This window comes from Talpa occidentalis, unplaced genomic scaffold (genome assembly GCF_014898055.3).
Source record: "Talpa occidentalis isolate TD23 unplaced genomic scaffold, MPIMG_talOcc4v2.1 talOcc4.13, whole genome shotgun sequence".
NCBI classification, from domain to species: Eukaryota; Metazoa; Chordata; class Mammalia; order Eulipotyphla; family Talpidae; genus Talpa; species Talpa occidentalis.
In genome coordinates, this window is record NW_023601322.1 from 49,273,622 (window position 1) to 49,293,162 (window position 19,541).

The following is a 19,541-nucleotide window of genomic DNA, read 5'->3' on the forward strand; positions in this document are numbered from 1 at the left end:
GATCTCTCCTAGAGCCCTTGGGGAGCTGTTTTTTTTTTTTCTTTCTTTTTCTTTTCTTTTTCTTTTCACCCCGTGGGACAGGAAACAGAGCGGGAATGGTAGGGTAAACCTCAACAGCTTTGGGGTGCTGTGTCTGCCTTGTGCCCCACCGTTGTGGAGAACCCACGCCCTGAATTTTGTGCTCCGGATCTCAGTTCCAAAGCCCTCAGGTCCAGGACGCGGGCTGTAGCCCAGTTCAGTGTCCACAGAATGGCATCTTTTGCACCCCGCTCCCGTGCCTGGGTGCCTGGTTCCTGGATACTCAGTGAGGGTCTTCGCGCGCGTCTCCCTCCAAGCCTAGGTCACAGGCGCGGGGACCTGGGCAGCCGCGATCCCAATCCAAGTTTGCTTTTCAACCACGCTGCTTTTCCGCGCTATCCCGATCCCGATCCGCGTTTGCTTTTCCAGCACTCCGCTTTTCTGCGCGATCCCGATCCTGATCCGCGTTTGCTTTTCCAGCACGCCGCTTTTCTGCGCAAGCTTACCAGCTGGTCCGGGGCTGTGTGCTGGTCCTGGCGTCCTCCTGGGGGGCGGGGTCTCTGTTTAATGGCGCCTGGAGCTCACCTCCGTGGCGAATCCTGCAGGGTTCTCTGCAGTTCCCGTTCACGGGGTGTGGTGGCTGCAATAGTTCCTTTCCACTCACAGTCCCGCTTGCTGCGTAGTTTGTTCTTGTTGGTCATTTTGGTTTGTTTTTTTCCCTTCCTCTCTGCTGGTCGGAGAGTGCCGACTCTGTGGGTGGGGGAGGAGAGCAGGGTTCTGCGCTTTCCTCCCTTCTAGTCCTCTTTTATGGCAACTTTCTTCTTCGGGTAGTTTGCTGGAGTCACCCGTTTATCTTCCGTGTCCCAGTTCTCACTGGGACCTGCCGCTTTTCCTCCCTATGAACTTTTTTTAATGGGAGATCTTACTCGCAGTGTCTCCTCGCCGCCATGTTGCTCCACCCTCCAGTTACAAAATTCTTGGTTGCAGTTTTTTTCTCAGTACATTGAATATATCATTCTGTTGCCTTTTCTGTGTAGTATTGTTTGCTAATAAGTTAGCTATTGTTCACATCGCTTTTCTTCTGTACATGAGGAATCATTTTCTCTTTGCAACTTTTAAGATTTTCTTTTTTTCCTGGCTTTTCAGCAGTTCTATGATTCATTTAGTTAGGGTTCTCTTTGTATTTCTTACTTTGAGTTCATGAAATTTCTTTTGCCTATAGATTAAAAAAATCAAGTTTGGTAAGAGATCATTATTTCAAAAATGTTTGACCTTCGTGTCTCCCCTTCTGGGATTCTTATTTCACGTGTGACATTATTTGATGTGATTCCACAGGTCTCTGAGGCCCCATTCTCACTACCTCTAGAGTCACCAGTTTTATTGTTAAACTAATTTGATTCCATTATCCCTATTATATAACAATTTGTATAATTTTTATTAAAATAATATTTAAGATTATAATAATGCTACACTCATTCTCATCAATATTTAAGTATTTCCATTTCTTTTTAAATTTTTCTATTTTTATAACTACAAACCATGTCCTTGAGTCTGACTCATTGTAAAAAATATCCATTCTATTTTGTCTTTAGAGGCAGAAACAGTATGGATGTGTCCTTATTTCTTTCCCCTTTTTTTTCAATTATTTTTCTTCTTATCATTGGATAAAATAATTTCTATTAATCTGTCTTCAAGTATACTGATACGCGTCCACTGATGCCATTTGGTAAATGATTCATTTCTGTTATACTTCTCAACTGTTCTATCTGAATGGAAAAGTTTCACTTTTGTAATATTTCCTTCTTGAGGTTCTCTATTTTTAAAATAATTGTCATCATATTTTCCTTTAATTCTTTGAAAAATTTCCTTTAATTTTAAAATATAATAGCATCAACAAAGAGTTTGCATATAAAGCCAGTTCTATCTGGGCCCACTCAAAGTCAGTTTCTATTGAATACCAGTCCCCACAACCCCACTTCCCGCCCCCTTACCCCCAGAATGGGCAATACTTTCCTGTTTTCTTCGCATGAACTGCTAGTTTAATTTTAAATGTATATTTTATATATTGTAGCAACCCTAGATGCTGTTTTATTTTTCTTTTTGTTGGTGGCTGTTTTGTGTTTTTATTTTTTTAGTAATCTACCTAGGTTTAGACAGATTTGGAATTTGTCTGTCCTGTGATTGTGGCTGCTGGTCTCTCTACTCTCTTTTTTAAATTCTCATTTTTATTTTTAGCTTCATGTGCTGGAGGCTGCTCCCGTTTGCATAACTTAGTGAACAGTCAATAATTTATGCAGAGGTTGTAGTTAAATATCTTAAGTTTGCAAGTCTTCCTTCATCTGCCAATTGATCTGTATTGTAGACTGATGAATACATTCATAGTTGCCATTAGTTCTCAAGTTTCCCTGGGCTTTTACTTTTCAATGGGCTTCTTGGATCATCTCCAGATAAGCACATGATTTCCCAATCAGTCAGAGACGTGCGGAGGATTAGCTCTTCAACACTCTTATTTCAAATATCTGTTATATTTATGACTAACTTGGCATGAATGTGACATGTGACTGCAACCTAGAGTTAGTGACACTGGGTTTTCTGTTTGTTTTCATTGGCGTTTCTCACTTTTAGCTGGCAAAGTCATGACCTCCTAACACAATTGAGTCCATTCCTTCTGGCAATGAAGCTGCTAGTTTTCTTAGTTAGTCCCACCCATCTGGTAAAACTACAGGACAGGACAGATGCAACCTCAGGTAAGGTCAGAGAAATCTTTTGTTTCTACTAGGGTTACTAGCTGTTTTCCAATAATAGATATTTCTTAGATTATTGTCTGTGTTTGAGTTCCAGAATCCTGAAAGTGGTTTTCAGCAATTTTGTCCAGTTTCATACTTGTTTTGTGTGAAGAGGAATTATTAGCCATATCACATAGCCATAGCTAAATGTCTTCTGAAGTTTAAGTAGGAACCTGTATTAGTCATTATTAGTCAGGATCTTATAATGTCAAGTAAAAGCAATCCAACTAATTTAAGTAGGATTCTATAATTTTGAGTCACAAGTCCCACTACCCCTAGTATAAACTGGCTTAAACAATACAGGTAATTTATGCCTCATGATTCTGAAGTTTATAGGACAGTCTGCAGGATAGCCCAAACAGGTGAGATTTGCTAATGTATCTCCAATGATGCCGGCAAATAAGGTTCTTCTCCATCTTTCCAGGGCTCCACTTTACAGTGTCAACTTCATCTTCAGACTCTGCTGGAACCCCTCCCTAAACCTCTAGAGGTCTTCCTCTTGTAGTAGCAAAATTACTGCCACATTTCCAGATACTTACGCCACATCAGAACAAGGAATTGGCAGTTTACTAGGAATTCCAATATAAGTCTTTGTGGAACTCCTTGGTTCTGATTAGGTTACATACCATCTCTGAAACTCAGCCACCAGATGGAAAGGCTATGCTGTATAGCTTAAATCAGAGGAATGAACACTAACCAACAGATGTTTTCTGTATCCACACAAACTATCCCTAAAAACAACAAATAAATAAATGGATTAGCTCACTCAGTTAGGCACACATGCTCAAAGCATTTAAAAAAGAGCCCTACAAGCTGTAGCCTCTGAAACTGAAACCAAGGTCTTCCTCCTGCTAGCTTATTTTCTCCTTCTCCCTTAATATCTCTTCCTTTTGGCCTCATTCATACCTTCTACAGACAGGTCTCTTTATGTTGTAGACAACTTTGGCTATCAGCAGTTACTTCAGTAGAAAACCTCTCTCCCATCCCTCTTCTCTGTCCATATTCATTTCAAGCAAGGGCTGAGTAACTAAAGCTTGGGTCATTGCCTGTCCCTTAGCCCAAGGTGTGTTGTCAGAGGCAAAAAGAATGTAATTGGCATGTTCACTTGCCCATCCCAGTGGGTACTGTTCTGTTGTTAAAGGGGCATAAGTTTTTCAGTCAAAATACAATGGCTTCCACAGATCATCTTGGTACCCAGGCTTAAGAGGATAAGCTTACTAGGCAGGAAATGCAGAGTAAACGGGATAGACCTATTGTCAGATTTGAAGAACGCCAACTGGGACATACAGTGCATGATCCATTGCCGCAGCCAATCTAAATATGTAATTAAGTAATTAAGTACTAAAGAGATGTGGCATGTAGGGCTGGACGTGCTGGGAAGAACCATCTATCCCAAATCATATCTTTCTCTTAAATACCAAATTTTATAGAGTAAGAGCACTTTCGAAGACTTATTTCCAGCCTTCAACCCCTCAAGGTTTTGTGAAGGATTTCTGCAGGAAATCCGTACAATCTTCTTCATGATTCAGTCCTACTTGTAGGTTGTTCTAACTTAGGTGTCATTTAGTCAAAGAGTGCGGTGGAAACAGCAGTTCCGCTGCCCCGCAAGAACCAGGAACTGGCCCTGGCCAACACCCATTTGAGGAAATGTGAGGGTGGTCCCCACAGTTTAATGCATCCCAAACTCCCAGCAGGCGCTCCCTCCTCCAGCAAGATTCCCCACCCAGTCTCTGGCGGAGAAACCCCACCCAGCAGGATGGACTGGCCTCCTAAGCTAGTTGAACAGGTTAGGCCGACTTAAGTCTGCTAGCACAAAAGGTCTGAAGTTCGGGAGCTGAGGAACAAGCTGGCCAGAGGGCGGACATTACCACTGATAAGAGAGAACTTCAAACCATCTTCACCGATCAACGATCGGGTAAGTGTACATCCCACCCCGTCCCCCAAGACCGGGAACTGCGCAGGCGCCCGCACTGCACTGGCGCGGCGAGTTCTCTCGCGCGCTCCTACAGGTCTCAACGGGTCCTGGGACGAAGGAAGCGCGGTGCCTTCTGGGTGTTGTAGTTTTCTTCCCACAAGGCGCCTTGCTGTAGGCTGGCTACTGGGTTTTTTAGAACTACACCTCCCAGCATGTCCTGTTCCGGGGCGCCGGGCGTTTGCCATTGACGGCCAGACCCGTCAGCACTGAGAGGCGGACCCGGGAAGCCGGCCGCGGCGGGAGGAGGGAGTGCGCGTGCGCGCTGGGCCGGCTCGTTCCGTTCTGTCCCAATCATTGTAAACAGGCGGAGGCTGGGCGGGGTGGGAATGGGGCGCCTGAGGCCGGTGAGAATTGCCGCGCAGGAGGTGGCGACGGCGGCCGCGGCGGCATCGTGAGAGCGAAGAGGCGGTGGCTGCGGCGGGGCGGGCGGTCGCGCGGCGGCGGACACAGGTCAGGGCGGGCAGCGGCGGCGTCCGCGGGTCGCGGCGGCGTCCCTCGCGCGTGTGGGCGCCCTCTCCGCGCCCTCCCGGTGGCCGCATCTGTCAGGTGGCTGGCGGGGCTGGCGCTGCCGCGCGCCGGCTGGAGTTGGGGGTGGGGGGCGTGGCTGCCCCGGGTGCGGGCTCCCCCAGGCTGGCTTCTCCCGGGTTCCAGCACCCTTTGCTGTCCGTGCCTCCCGCTTGCCCGCCGGGCCTCCCTTGGGCGTCCGCGTTTGTGATTTGGGGCTCTGGTGTTCTGGAAGGGGGGTGCAGGGACCACCCCTCCCCCCTTAGGGCTCCCAGCCCCCGAGCTAGTCGTGGGCGTCTGGGACCGGACGCAAAAGAGGGGGTTCAGTCTTTACATAATCATATTCTATTTCAGTCGTCGCCGGAATATTGACCCTCATCCAGTGCTCGCCCAGTGGACTAGAAACGCTCTTAGTGTTCCCATCGCTGGCTTGGTAGCACTGGGCTCCTTAGGGTGCTGGTCTTCAGGTCAGGTTTCAGTGCGAATGGACAGAACTGGAGTTGAGCAACTCATTTTAAGCGTGCTTGCACCAAAATGCTCTTAGTGAGGTCTTTTTTTTTTTTTAATTTAATTTATCGTTGTAAGAGTGAAACAGGCTTTACAGAATATTGCACACTTCGGTCTTAACTTGAAGTCATTGTGCTGTTTCAAGTTTCGGCATTCATTCCTTTACAGAGCCTCCCAGACTTAAACAAGCAGCAAGAGGGCCTAGTAGAGTTCTTGAAGATAATTAAAATGTTAACTCCGTGTATTTTGAATGTTCATGTAATAGATGCACAGTCTTTTGGACACTGAGTTAACACATTATCGAGCCTCATTAGAAGTGCTTTCACTGAATTTTTTGTCTATTGGAGTGGGCATGTTCAGATGCTGCAGCACTTTGGGAAACATTTCATCATACTTGGCAGTTATTCATAGAATATTTAAACGGTGATAAGGAGCAGGCCCACTTTTGGTTTGGTGCTAAAGGAGGCAGCGCTGCTAAGTGAATAAATGGGACTGTAGATGAAGAAGGTATACTTATGCTTGGTTCCACAGTAACCTCACTTTCTGCCTTTCAAATTATCTTGGCGATTTGGAAATGAGTAATTACTGTAAGCTATATTGGCAGAATACTGGTTGATGGGAAGTTAGTTAAGTAATTCCCACTTTTCAAAGTGGCCCAGAGATCCAAGTAGGGTAAGGGAGTTAAACAGTAACCGTTGAGGAATAATTTTCTCAAGCAAAGTATCTTTAAGCAATGTGACGTAATTAATTTAAGCAGTGTGACATAATTTGCTATCTTTTCAAAATATCATTGCTCATTTTAGATATTTCAGGGACCATTTCTCCCCCAGTTTAAAAAGTGGAAGTGTATCAAAAATACATACGTTTAGTTTGTACAATTGGATTTGCACAGGTTTTTGTTTTTTTTTTTTTTTTTTTTTTGGCAACGAGGAAGTGGGCCTAGAATGTAATCCAATAAAATGTCCTTTCATTCTTGAAAGAAAATTCCTGACAGATGCCTATGTTAAAGTATGTGAAGGAATGAAGAAAAATGTGGATCATTTACCACAGAGGATTTACTGTATTAAGGGTACGGTGCCAGGTGAAGAAAACTTGCAGATGGAGAAGGCATTGCCTCGCCTTCAGGATGATAGGGCTTTTCTTTCATTTGATTTGTCAGCAAGTACAATGTCTTTTTAAACTTGGTTTGCTTGGAGAAAGTATGCGGGATACAGTGGATGTACAAAGGGGTAGTGGTCAGTTTCTTAAGGGAAGAGGAGAGGTTGACTAAAGTGGTAGTGGTAAGGAACAGCTTTATATAGGAGCTAACAGTGAGTGTATGACATAGAAAGGATGGGCGTTTAGTAGAAAGAACAGTGTGCCTAAAAGCACAGGAATAAACAATTGCATAGTGAGTTGTAGGATCTGCAAGTACAGCTAGTGAGAGTGTAGGGTAATGGTTAGACATGAAACTGGGAGGTAGGCAGAGACCAAATTATGGATAGTCTTGTATACAGTTAAAGCAATTTCAGTTTTAGCTTCTATATTTTTGTATAGGTGTCATTAAAACAGGATAAAGTGAGACCTAAGCCAGCTCAATCCATTTTTAACTCCTTGCTATGTGTCAGACATTCATTATATTAGGTATTTCATACTTTGTCCTTAAACTTAAAGGAGTGTTAGGCGTGACTGAAACAGAAAATGGGAGGGTAAGGAATGTAAATTTCAGGGAAAGTTGAACATGATAAGAGAGAGTATAGAACACTTTTAGGAATGGCAAGTTCTTATAGCAGTGGGTTTGTATTGGAAATTAGCAGGTGAGACTATATAGATCCTCAAGTATGGCAAGCCATTCTAAGGATTTTATGTTTTTTTCCCCCTATTAGTGGCTATGGATTTTTTTTTTTTTTTTTTTTTTAGGGAAGATGTGATCAAGTTTTGATTTTAGAAAGACTATTCTGGTATTGTAGAGTGTACAATATAGGTTTAAGAAGGAATAGAAAGGAACATAAGACAGTGTAGAAACATTGGTTAGTTTTTTGTAATAATTGAGATGGGAGATTAGAGTAAGGCAAATGCAAAAAAATTCAAAGGATTCAGTGACCACTGGGTTTAAGAGTGAGAAATAGAATAAGATGGCTTGCATTTTTAACTTGAGTGATTGAATAGACAAAGGCAAAGTATCCTGAGACAAGGAATTAAGGAAGAGGAACAAATTTGGGGGAGGAACAATATTTTAGCTTTTGGACATGAGTGGGAGTTATTTGTGAAACATCAAATGGAAACATCTGCTACAGAATTGGGTGTGGGGTTTGGAGTACATTAGAGAGGTCTTCATATAGGAGTCTTGAGGCAGTGTCATAGGTGGTAACTGAACTTAGGTCACACCACACAGAAATAGTTTACTGATGGAGGGTTCTAGAAATAAGCTGAGGTGAACATTTAAAGTTGCGTATGTAAGTGGAACTGGGAAAGGACCTAAGTGTTTAGAGACTTGTAGAGAATTCATGAGAAAATGTTGTAGTAGCCCAAATAGGATCATTCAGCAGGAAGCAAATCCTTCACAACTGAAATTCCAGGAAAAAAAAAAATGACACTGTGTATTTCAAATGCTTTGAGAATATGAGTGAAACAATGATTATTAGGAGTCTATTGAATTTGAAAATTAAGAACAATTTTGTAGCATTCTAGCTAATGCTACCATTTGGAGGGAGGGAGCTAAGTTTTATTGAATTGAGGAGTTAATGGGCAGTAGAGGAGAGTAAGCAAATGTTGATTATTTTAAAAATAATCTTACCTATGAAGGAAATAATAGAAAGATGGTAGCAGAGGATGATAAAGGGTTAAGGGAGGGTTTTTGCTTTTGCTTTTTAATATGGCAAAGGCTTGAGTCCGCTTTTTTTCCTTATAATAGCTTTAGTAAGACATTCATACTTTTAAAGTGTATAGTTTAGTGAGTTTGGTTTTTTTTTTAGTATGTGCACAGAGTTGTGTAACTGTCTCCATAATCAGTTTTAAAATTTTTTGTTATCCCCCCAAAAAAGCTTGTTATCAGTCACTCACCATTCCTCCTGGCTCCTACCCACTGACAACTGTGGATCTACTTTCTATCTCTGAGCATTTGTTTATTCTGGACATTTACTATTAATAAAATCATATATGTGATCATTTGTCACTGATTCCTTTTACTTAAGGCAATGTGTTCAAGTTTCATCTACATTGTAGCATATATCAATACCTCATTTCTTTTTTGTTTCTGAAAAAAACAGAATACTTTGTTTGGTTACACTGTATTTTGTTTATCCATTCATCAGTTGATGAACATTTAAGTTGTTCCTACTTTGTAACTTTTATCAGTAATGCTGATATGAATATTTATGTGCAAGCTTTTGTGTGGATATGTTTTCATTACTCCTAGGTATATGCTAGAATCATGTGGTAACTCTTACATTTTGAGGAACTGCCTGTTTCCAGAAGCAGCTGACCCATTTCACTATCCAGTGCAGGAATTCTAATTCATGCACATCCTCATCAATACTTGTTTTCTGGTTTTAAAAAACTACCTACCTTATGGGTGTGAATTAGTGTCTCTCTGTGGGTTTGAGTCACATTTCCCTAGTGACTGGTGATATTGCTTATCTTTTCACATATTTGTTGGCTATTTGAATATCAACTTTGGCAAAATAATCTGTTCAGCCCTTTGCCCATTTAAAATTGATTTTTTTTTTTTTTGTTAGTGGGTTGTAATTGTTCCTTTGTATATTTGGATAATACAATTTATCAGATGTATTATTTGCAAACATTTTCTCCTAATCTGTACGTCATCTTTTTACTTTCTTTATAATGACCTCATGTGTACAAAAGTTTTGAAGTTTTTTTTTTTAAGATTTATTTATGCATACAAGAACTGGGGTATAGGCCAGAGAGGTGCAGGGGGTGAGGTGAGAGGATTTGCCAGAAACAGAGTGGGAAGCAGAACTACTGAAATACGCTCCTGAGGGGAATATCAGGCAAGACAGGAGAGGTCTGCTGCGCCATGTGGGTTATTTCCCTGACTGGGGATCGAACTATCAAGCTGCCAAAAGCTTGATAGTCTTTAATCCCTTGCGCCACCAGGGAGGCCTGAAAGTTTTAAAGATTTGTTGGAGCGTAGCATCCAGTTTTTCATTTGTTGCTCATGATTTGAGTGTCAGATCTAAGAATCTACTGTCAACTCTAAGGAAGTAAAGATTTACACTATGCTTCCTTCTAAGTGTTTTATGGTTTTAGTTCTTAAGTTTAGGTGTTGGTTTACTTTGCATGATTTTTTGTTTATCATCTGAGATAGAGATCCATTTTTAGCATGTGGAAGTCCAGTGTCTTCCGTATCTGTTGAAGTGACCGTTTGTTTCCCATTGGATAGTCTTGACACCCTTTTTGAAAATCAGGTGATCATAGATGTTTAGGTTCATTTCTGGAGTTTCAAATTGATTTCATAAGTCTATATGCTTATCCTAATGCCAGTACTATATTGTTTGATGTTATTGCTTTGTAGTACTTTTTGAAATCAGGGTGTCTTCCAACTGTATTTTTTTTCTCTATTTAGGGCCAACTGCAGTTCCATATTAAACTTTTCCATTTCTACAAAGTGTGAAGTTTTGATTGGGTTTGCATTGAATCTGTACATCACTTTGAGGTACAGCAGTCTTTACTGTCTCTTTCAATTCATTAAAAAGGGGTGTTTTTTTCCATTTGTCTTCTTTAATTTCTCTCAGCAATGTTATATAATTACCAATATATAAATCTTTTTCCTTCCATTTTATTCTTTTGTTTTTGGATGCTTTTTACTGTTTAAAATTTCATTTTTGGAAAGTTCTTTGCTATATGTAGATACACAACATATTTTCTGCTTTGATCTTGTACACTGTAACTGTGCTGAACTAATTTATTAGCTCCAATAGATTGTCTTTTTTTTTTTTTAAGATTTATTTATTTATACAAGCACTGGGTACAGTCAGAAGCGCAGAAGGGTGAGAGAATTCACCAGAGCCAGAGCGGGGAGCAGAACAGGCAGACTGACCAAGTACACTGCTGAGGGGAGCAGCGGGCATGGCAGGAGAGATCTGCACACCATGTGGGACCCTCGCCTACCAGAGGCCAGGGATCGAACCCATGCTGCAGAGGCTGCGGGCAGCTTTACGGCCCAGTGCTCAACCTCTGCGCCACCAGGGAGGCCCTCCAATAGATTTTCATTGTGTTATTTTGGGTTTTCTGTATAAGATGATATCATGTGAATAGAGGTTGTTTTACTTCTTCCTTGTAAGTATGACTACCTTTTATTATTTTATATTCTTTCCTAATTGCCCTGACTTGAACTTCCAGTACAGTGCTGAATAAAAGCAACAAGACTAAACCTCTTTGTCTTGTCCCCAATCTTAGGAAGAAAACTTTCAGTCCTTCACCATTAAGTATGATGTTAACTGTAGGGTTTTCATTGATGCCTTCTATAATTTTGAGGATGTTTCCTTCTCTTTCTAGCTTGTCAGATATTTTGTTGAATGTGTTTCTAATTTTGACATATTTTTAAGTTTGTCAAAAAGCTTTTTCTGTTACTGACTTCCAATTTAATTTCATTGTGGTCATACGTAGAACATATTTTATATGTTTTCAGTTATTTAAAATTTATTGAGGTTTGTTTTGTGACCTAACATGATCTGTCATGGAAAATGTAATGTCTGCTCTTGTTCAGTGGGTTGTTCTGTAGATGTCTGTTAAGTCTAGTTGGTGTAAAGTATTGTTTATTAATCTTCCATCTAGTTGGCCTGTTCATTATTAAAAGGGGGAATTGAGGGCTCCAACTATTCAAGTGTTCCTTCTTTCAGTTTAGTCAATTTTTGTTCTCTATCTTTTGGAGTTCTATTTTGTAAATGTATGTTTGTAATTGCTGTATCTTGTTAGCAGACTTACCCTTTTATCATTATGTAATATTCTTTGTCTCTTTTAATAGTTTTTGTCTTAAAGTTGATTTTTTTTTTTTTTAGTACACCCATCCCAGCACTCTTTTGGTTATAATTTGCATGGAATATAATTTTTTATCTTTTTATTTTAAACTTGTGTCTTTTAATCTAAAGTGAGTCTCTCAGAAGCAACATGTAGTTATAATTACATCTTTTTTTTTTTTTTTTTTTTGCTTGTTTGTTTAATTTGTTATGCCAGGGCCTCCCTGGTGGCGCAGCAGTTGAGTGCTGGATTGCGAAGCTGCCCACAGCCTCTGCAGCATGGGTTCGATCCCTGGCCACTGGGCAAGGGTCCCACATGGTGCGCAGGCCTCTCCTGCCGCCTGCTACTCCCCTCAGCAGTGTACTTCGTCAGTCTGCCTGTTCTGCTCTCCTCTCTGGCTCTGGTGAATTCTCTCATCCTCCCGCGCTCCTGACTGTACCCAGTGCTTGTATAAATAAATAAATAAATCTTAAAAAAAAATTTTGTTATGCCAATACCTGCCTTTTAATTTTAGGAGTTTAGCTCATTTACATTTAAAGTAATTACTGATTATGAAATGTGGCATGAAAGAAGTCTGTGCTCCCCACTGCCCAGGAAGAAGTATCATTCTTTCAAAAATATCTATTTCACTGTTAATACTGCATGATAGTTATTATCATTTTTATTTATTTATTTATTTTAAAGATTTATTTATTTATGCATACAAGAACTGGGGTACAGGCCAGAGGTGTGGGGGGTGAGAGGATTCACCAGAGACAGAGTGGGGAACAGAATAGGTGGAGTGACTGGAATATACTGTTGAGGGGAACAGTGGGTGAAACAGGAGAGGTCTGCTGCACCATGTGAGTAGCTCCCTGGCCGGCCGAGAATCAAGCTCATGCTGCCGAGGCTGTGGATTGCTTCATAGTTCTGTGCTTAACCCCTTGCACCGTCCGGGAGGCCCTGTTACTATTTTTTATAAGAAAAATTTTTTTTTCCAGCCCTGATACTTATTAGTTACCTCTAGGCCTATGCCCTGCTAGGTGGGCTCCAGAGAAGAGGTCAGTGTCCACCAGCATCCAGGTGGGAGCATGAGAATACCATGGCCTACCTCCCTGGGTGACAGACTGGAGATTGAAGGAACAGGTCTGGCCTTTGCTGCGTCAGCACCGGCTACCCAGGCAGGCACACAGGTAGGGGCCAAGAGCCAAAGCTTGCCATTTATCTACTAGCCTACCTGTGTTTGGGGAAATATTCCTTGCTACCATCCACATTGGGCTTGATTGTGTTGCTTCCTGGCTTCTAGGCCAGCAGAATAGACTTCCCCATGCTCATCAGTGTACTGAAAGGCCTGGACCAGTTTCAGGGCCTCATCCACAGAACACCCCACAGGTAAATCACTGGTGGTGATCTGTCAAAGGACACCTTGCCATCAACGGTAAAGAAGCTATGTTGATGATGCCCTCATTTTACTTCAGCACACCATAATTGTGGGACAAGCTTTTGGTTGCTTCAACCAGCACAGGCATGTTTAGGGTGCCTAGACCTCCCTCCTGGAGGCTGGGGAGGGGTTATTGATCCAAACCAGATGAGTGAACTGAGAGTCCACAGAGACCCCCAGAACCTTTCAACCTAGTTTGTGGAAGTCTTCTTTCTGAGTACTTTCTGAAAGTGATGGTCTCCAGGGGGCACAAAAAGGTGAGTCCAATGGGTAGAAAAAGAGAACTATGTATTTTTCTTGGTAGTGGGAAAGCCTCAGTTCTTTGAAAGGTGCTGTCCATCTCAGAGGTGGCCTGGAAGTTTGTGCAGTCTTTCCCATACATGTGTTGCAGGAGGCTGTGACTGGAAGCTGCCTGGGCTATGGCGGGTTGCTGGGGACCAGCAAGCTTGCATTGAGTAGTGGAGCCTTTTATACACAGTAGAACCATGATAAGCAGGCAGGGAGGGCAGAAATTTTTTTTTTTTTTTTTGTTTATGGCAAGATGCCCCCATACTTAACATACATATACAGTGTTTGGGCTAGGCAGCTATTTGTAGAACTTTGTCTTTCCCAGGCTTTCACCTTGTAGCCAGTAGGGGGAATTATTATCTTTTATTTATTTATTTATTTTAACATCTGAGCAGAATTTATTTTTTAAATATATTTATTATATCATCCTTCATTTTTGCACAATGTATGATTTCCCTTTGAAATTCCCACCATCAATTCACCTGTGCACCATCACCATAGTCCCTTGTGCTCTTCCCGCCCCTGTCCTGATCCTCCTCCCTGCTCCTCTCCTACAGAATGTCTCTGATCTCTGGTTGTCTGTTGATTTTGATTTTTACTTTGTTATAGTTTTTTTTTTTTTTCTTCCCTGATCCCTTATTTGGTTCCTCTGCATTCCTGCTATAAGTGAAACCATAGGAATTATTTTTATCTGCCAGATGCAATGTTTTGGCTGCTTTTTCTAGTAGCTAGCATTCTAATCCTGAGTTTGAATTTGCACTTTACATAATGGACATAACTTATGCTCTTTAGATTTAGTTTCCTTTGGAGGTTGATATTATGTATTCTGTCATTTCTAATTTTTATGTTTTGTGGTTGTTAGTCATTTAATAGTTGCCAGCATTAAAAAAACAATGATACATTTGTATTTATTATAATGAACTTGAGATTTTACATTTTAAAAACTGTTTCTGTATATACATCCTTATCTTAGGCATATTGTTTTAATCAGTGAGAATTTTAAACATTGTTTTAAACATTGAGAATGTTTAAATGAGAGTGAAAAACATTAAATCACTCTGTTGTCCGTTAAATTTCAAGGTGGCATATGGGACTCTAAAAGTTTGTTTGGATAAGCACCCAACATGGGAGAAACTAAAATAAAATCTGATTACATGTAAAAAGGATACAGAAAAGAAGCAGTAACCCAGTTAAAGAGTAAAATCTCTATTATCATCCTCACCAAATTTGAAAGGACTAGTTAGCTAACAACCAAGTTGGATGACAGTTGGTCCACAGAGATGTGCATGACAAATAATTTTCAAGCCTTTAAGTGTGAATAGTACTAATTTGTATTTACTGGATAGTAGTCACAAACTTCAAACATATTATAATAAGAAGTATTTTTCTGATTCACTCTAAATATTAAGGGTTATTTCTGGTACATTTCAGTTTATAAACTTGAAATTATTTTTTTGGGTAGTAGTATTCATAGTTTAAGAGAAACCGCATTTTCTCTTTGTTTGATTTTAATATAAGATTTGAGTATTCTTTTGTGAAACATAGATTTCATTTTTTTGTTTTTAATTTTTATCATAGTAATCCATAAGAATAGTATCAGAAATCAAATATAAATGGTCCCTGATTTACATTGGTTTGACTTAAAATTTTCAACTTTACGATGAATCATTTGACCTTTTCCTGGGCTTATGATATGTGGTTTAATACTCTCATGATGTTGGGCAGTGGTGAGCAACATCTCCCAGTCACCTCACTCTGTCTTGAGAGTAAAAAAAAAAAAACAAACTCATTTTTCACTTTTAGTGCAGTATTCAATAGATTACATGAGCTAATCAATACTTAATTATAAAATATGCTGTGTGTTAGATGATTTTGCCTAATTGTAGGCTAATTTAAATGTATGTCATTGTAAACTAGGCCAAGCTATGATGTTCAATAGGTGAAGTGTATTAAGTGTGTTTTTGACTTAGGATTTTTTTCAATTTATGATGGAATTATCCTGATGTACCCCATCATAATCTGAGAAATAGCTGTAGTACTTGTGCAGAAAGAATTACCTTAGCAAGCCTGAAGATTGTTATCACTAGAAAGGCCTGTTTGCAAGGTTGGCCCTTGATTGACATCTCGGAACTTAACTAGTTGAGTTCCCTACACTATATAAACTCTTACTAAATGATAAGAGTGGGCCACTGTGCCTAAGTTGTTTGTAGGGGAGTGAAATGTGGTTTATCCTGAGTACTGCCTTCTTCTTGGAGTCTGGAATTTTGGTATATACAAGGCAGAGGGTGGGTGCCTGTATGATCTAAAAAGACTTTGGGCTTTGAATATAATGAACTGTCAGGTAGACAATACTTTACACTTTTATTATTGTTCAAAATATTCAACTTGTCCCTGAGACTTTTGGTAGCTTGACCCTGGCCCTGATTTCATCAAGACTTCACCTCATGTGCCTTGTCCTTTGCTGTTTTTGCTTTGTATTCCTATTTCTTAATAAGTCTTAGCAGTGGGCGCTGTCACCCGCCACTGTAGCGGCTGGACAGGGAGCAACCCACATGGCGTAGCAGACCTCTCCTGCCTTGCCTGCTGCTCTCCTCAGCAGTGTATTTCAGTCAATCTGCCTGTTCTGCTGCCCATTCTCTCTGGTGAATCCTCTCAACACCCCTCACCTCTGGCTTACACCCCAGTTCTTGTATGCATAAATAAATAAATCTTTTTTTAAAAAGTCTTGGCAGTGAGCAAGACTATATTCTGAGTGATGTTAGTTCTCCTAGTGGGTCATTGATGCTGTTGTAATCTTGGAGACCCCTGCACAGAACTAAAAGATTTATAGTGGAAAACATTCCCTGCCCTTTTTTTGCACCCCTTTCAGTCTTTATTCTTTTAGCTATTTCTTTTGGTATTTATTGCCTTATTTCTAAATGGTATATGAAAACTGCTGTTTCTTAAGATAGCAATTCCAGACATTATCTATTAAGTAGATATTGTAATAGATGAGGATTTAGATTTCTTATAACTTCCTACATCTCCTTGCCCCAATCAGCTAATATAATCACATCTGGCACGAGGTTTGGTTATATCTATGTGTGCATTGTCTTCGTTATGATAGATATATATTGTGTATTGCTGAGCTAAGAAGTGGGCTACTGTTTCATTTTCTCATCTTTCTCTTGGAGTTAATAGTTGTCTTTTTTTTTATTTGAATTTTTTTCTCTGTTCTTATGACAGATTTATCCCAAAAGTTCTAGCAATTCTTTACCACATATTATTATTCTTTTCCACACAGTCGGATGTCTGTAAATCCCATTGTCCTCAGGAGCTCTTCCTCCTGTGTCACTGTGGCCAGTGTCATGAGTTGGTCACAGGCCTGCTTTTCCTGGGATTCCCTTAACTGCTCTCGAGGGTTGAGTCTCAAGACCAGGATTCTTGAGGAAGTGCATTCTTTGTGACTGTGTATCTGACAAATGTCTTCATTTTACCTATACACTTGAATGATCGTAAGAACTAATTTGCTTTCAGAGTTTTAGAGATACTTCTTTATTACCTTTAAGTTTGAGTGTTCTTTAAGTTTTGAGTGTTGGCAAGTTGCTCCTCGTCCTTTATGTGTCAGTTCTTTGCCCTGTTTCCTATGCTGTGGGAAGTCGTTGGTATCACATTCTGTCCCTATCCACTGAAATTTTATGTTGTGCGTTGGTGTGGTTTTCTTCATTTATCTAGTGGTCCCTCATGATTTGGACACTCTTGTCCTTTAATTCTGGGGAAATTCCTTTTACATCAGTTGAAGAACAAGGAAGTATTATGTATTTCCAAAACCAGGTTATATAAATATTTACTTAGAAATGTATGTTTAGGCAGATGTTCAAAATAGGTATTTTAACAGAAAACTATATTTTGAAGTATATGATTATCTTTAATTCATGCTTATTTTTTGCTTCATCTTTGTTCTACATCAAAGAGTTCAAAAACATCTTTAGGGACCTCTCTGGTGGCGCAAGGGTTTAAAGTCTCAGCACTATGAATCTATTGGCAGCCACTGCAGCATGAGTTCGATCCCTGCCCAGGGAGCTATACCACATGGCGCAGCAGACCGTTTCTGTCTTGCCCCCTGCTCCCCTCAGCAGTATATTTCAGTAGATCTGCCGTTTCTGTTCCCCACTCTGTCTCTGGTGAATCCTCTCACCCCCTCCCTGTTCCTCTGACCTATACCCCAGTTCTTATATGCATAAATAAATAAAATAAATCTTTAAAAAAATCTAATTTCTGGAGGGTTCTCTTCATTTTTTCCTTCTTTCATTTATCTACTACATGCTCATTTCTGTGAAATAAAATGTCAAAAAATCTATTGAGAACACAAATATTATTTATAAATGTAACATTTTCAAATATTAGCTTAATGCTGGTTAAGGTTCAGTAGATGTGTTAATGAGACAGTATTTGAGTTGCCTTTAGAGACTTAGGTTAGAGACTATAAAATTAGGGAAAAGCTGCTTCTAGTGAATTCAAATCTGATATTTATTAATAAAGAATATTTATAAAACTGAATTTGTCTAATTTGTAAACTAATTAAGCAGGCTCTTACTTTTCTGCAATAGGCTTTTTTCCTATGTAGATACTTTCAAGTTTCATAAGCCATTACATTTATTCTCAAAGTCTTATTTCAGGAGACTTTAATTTAGCAATGTTTCTTTCCTCATACTATTTTGTTCTTTTGCATGGATGAGTGATTCTTATTATGTGTGCTGATTAATGCTGGTATGTGAACAGTGAAGACTATTTTAAGAATGATGTATAGCTCGCTTATTTGGAGAAGTGAATGTTTTTAAACCATTATTTTGTTGAATCTAGTTTTTGTGAAGCTTTTTTTAAAATATTGCTTTACCTCATTGTAACTGTCATACCTATTATTTTTACTTAAATATTAGTGAATTTCAAAGGTATGATTTGATTTTGATTCTAAAATAAAATTCTAGTTTTTCAATTTTTTGCTTTAAATTTTTAATATTTTTTGTTAGATACTGTGAAAGAAGCATTTTAAAAACCTTCATTTGGTTATGGAGATAAATTGTTCTTTTATACAGGAACAAGCCAAAGGCTTTTTTCTTTGGGAAAGATTGGAAATAGACATTCATATTATAGTGACTTTGGGTATGGTGGGTGTTGGGACTTTGATGATAAAGGTAGGAGTAGCACCATTGCAAAAGGATTCATATGTTTTAATGCCTTATCTCTACATAGCATCCATGGCATTTTTCTCTTGTGAGATTTTATTTAGATAGAATTTATATTTAGCAAAATGTACAGTTTAGTAAGTTTAAACAAATGTGGGCATTCTGTAGCCCACATGCCAGTCAAGATATAGAACATAGCAATCAAGCTGGAACAGTTCTGTCTTGCAATGTTGTAGTCAATCCCTGCCTTTTCCCCATACCTCCACAACCACAATTCTAAATTGTGTCACAGTCTGATATGGAGATGTGTTTGCCTCTTCCAGAACTTAATATAAGTAAAATAATACAGTATGCACTTGATGGTGTCTAGGTGTGCAGTCTAATAAAATTCATCTTTTGTGTGCATATGCAATTTGCTCTTTTAAAAAATGCTAATATTCCATTATGTGTATATATTGGTTGTTTTACCTTTGAAAATGGTTGAGATATAATTTACCTGCTGTAAAATGAACCCATTTGAAAGGATACCGTTCTTTGTGTTTGGACAATTGTGTGTACTTACAAAATCAACAGCATGATCATGATATAGAACAATTTATCACTCCCCAAATTCTATCATGCCCCTTTACATCTATTCTCTTGGCTGACCACATCATCCAACAGCTACACTGACTAGCTTTCTGTCACTATATATTAGTTCCGCTTGTTATAGAATTCTATATTCATGGACTCATACAGTGTATGTCAAGTCCAACTCTGAACCACTTGGCCATCATGGTGATCAAGTGTGTATTCTTTTGTGAAGAATTCTTTTGCTCAGTATTTTTTTGAAACTCTTATGTCTTGTTGTGTCTAACAGTTATTTGTTTATTTTTATTGCTGAATAATAATCCATTGTAAGTATATATATGACTTGTCAA

The 19,541-nt window shown here is 39.5% G+C and overlaps 1 protein-coding gene and 1 pseudogene across 4 annotated transcripts in view; one reads left to right on the plus strand and one right to left on the minus strand.

Moving 5' to 3' along the window:
- The first annotated feature begins 5,145 nt into the window (after positions 1-5,145).
- Positions 5,146-19,541, plus strand: part of RALBP1 (ralA binding protein 1) — a 45,072-nt gene continuing 30,676 nt past the window's right edge. For 2 of the 4 annotated variants that reach the window (XM_037508839.2, XM_054694212.1), the window contains exon 1: positions 5,146-5,229. The gene's annotated coding sequence lies outside the window, so the exon portion shown is untranslated. Of the gene's footprint in view, positions 5,230-9,978; positions 10,445-12,714; positions 12,921-19,541 lie in introns of those variants that run through there. The other 2 variants (XM_054694211.1, XM_054694210.1) reach the window with 2 other exon arrangements.
- LOC119242822 (peroxiredoxin-2-like) lies at positions 12,961-13,546 on the minus strand (annotated as a pseudogene).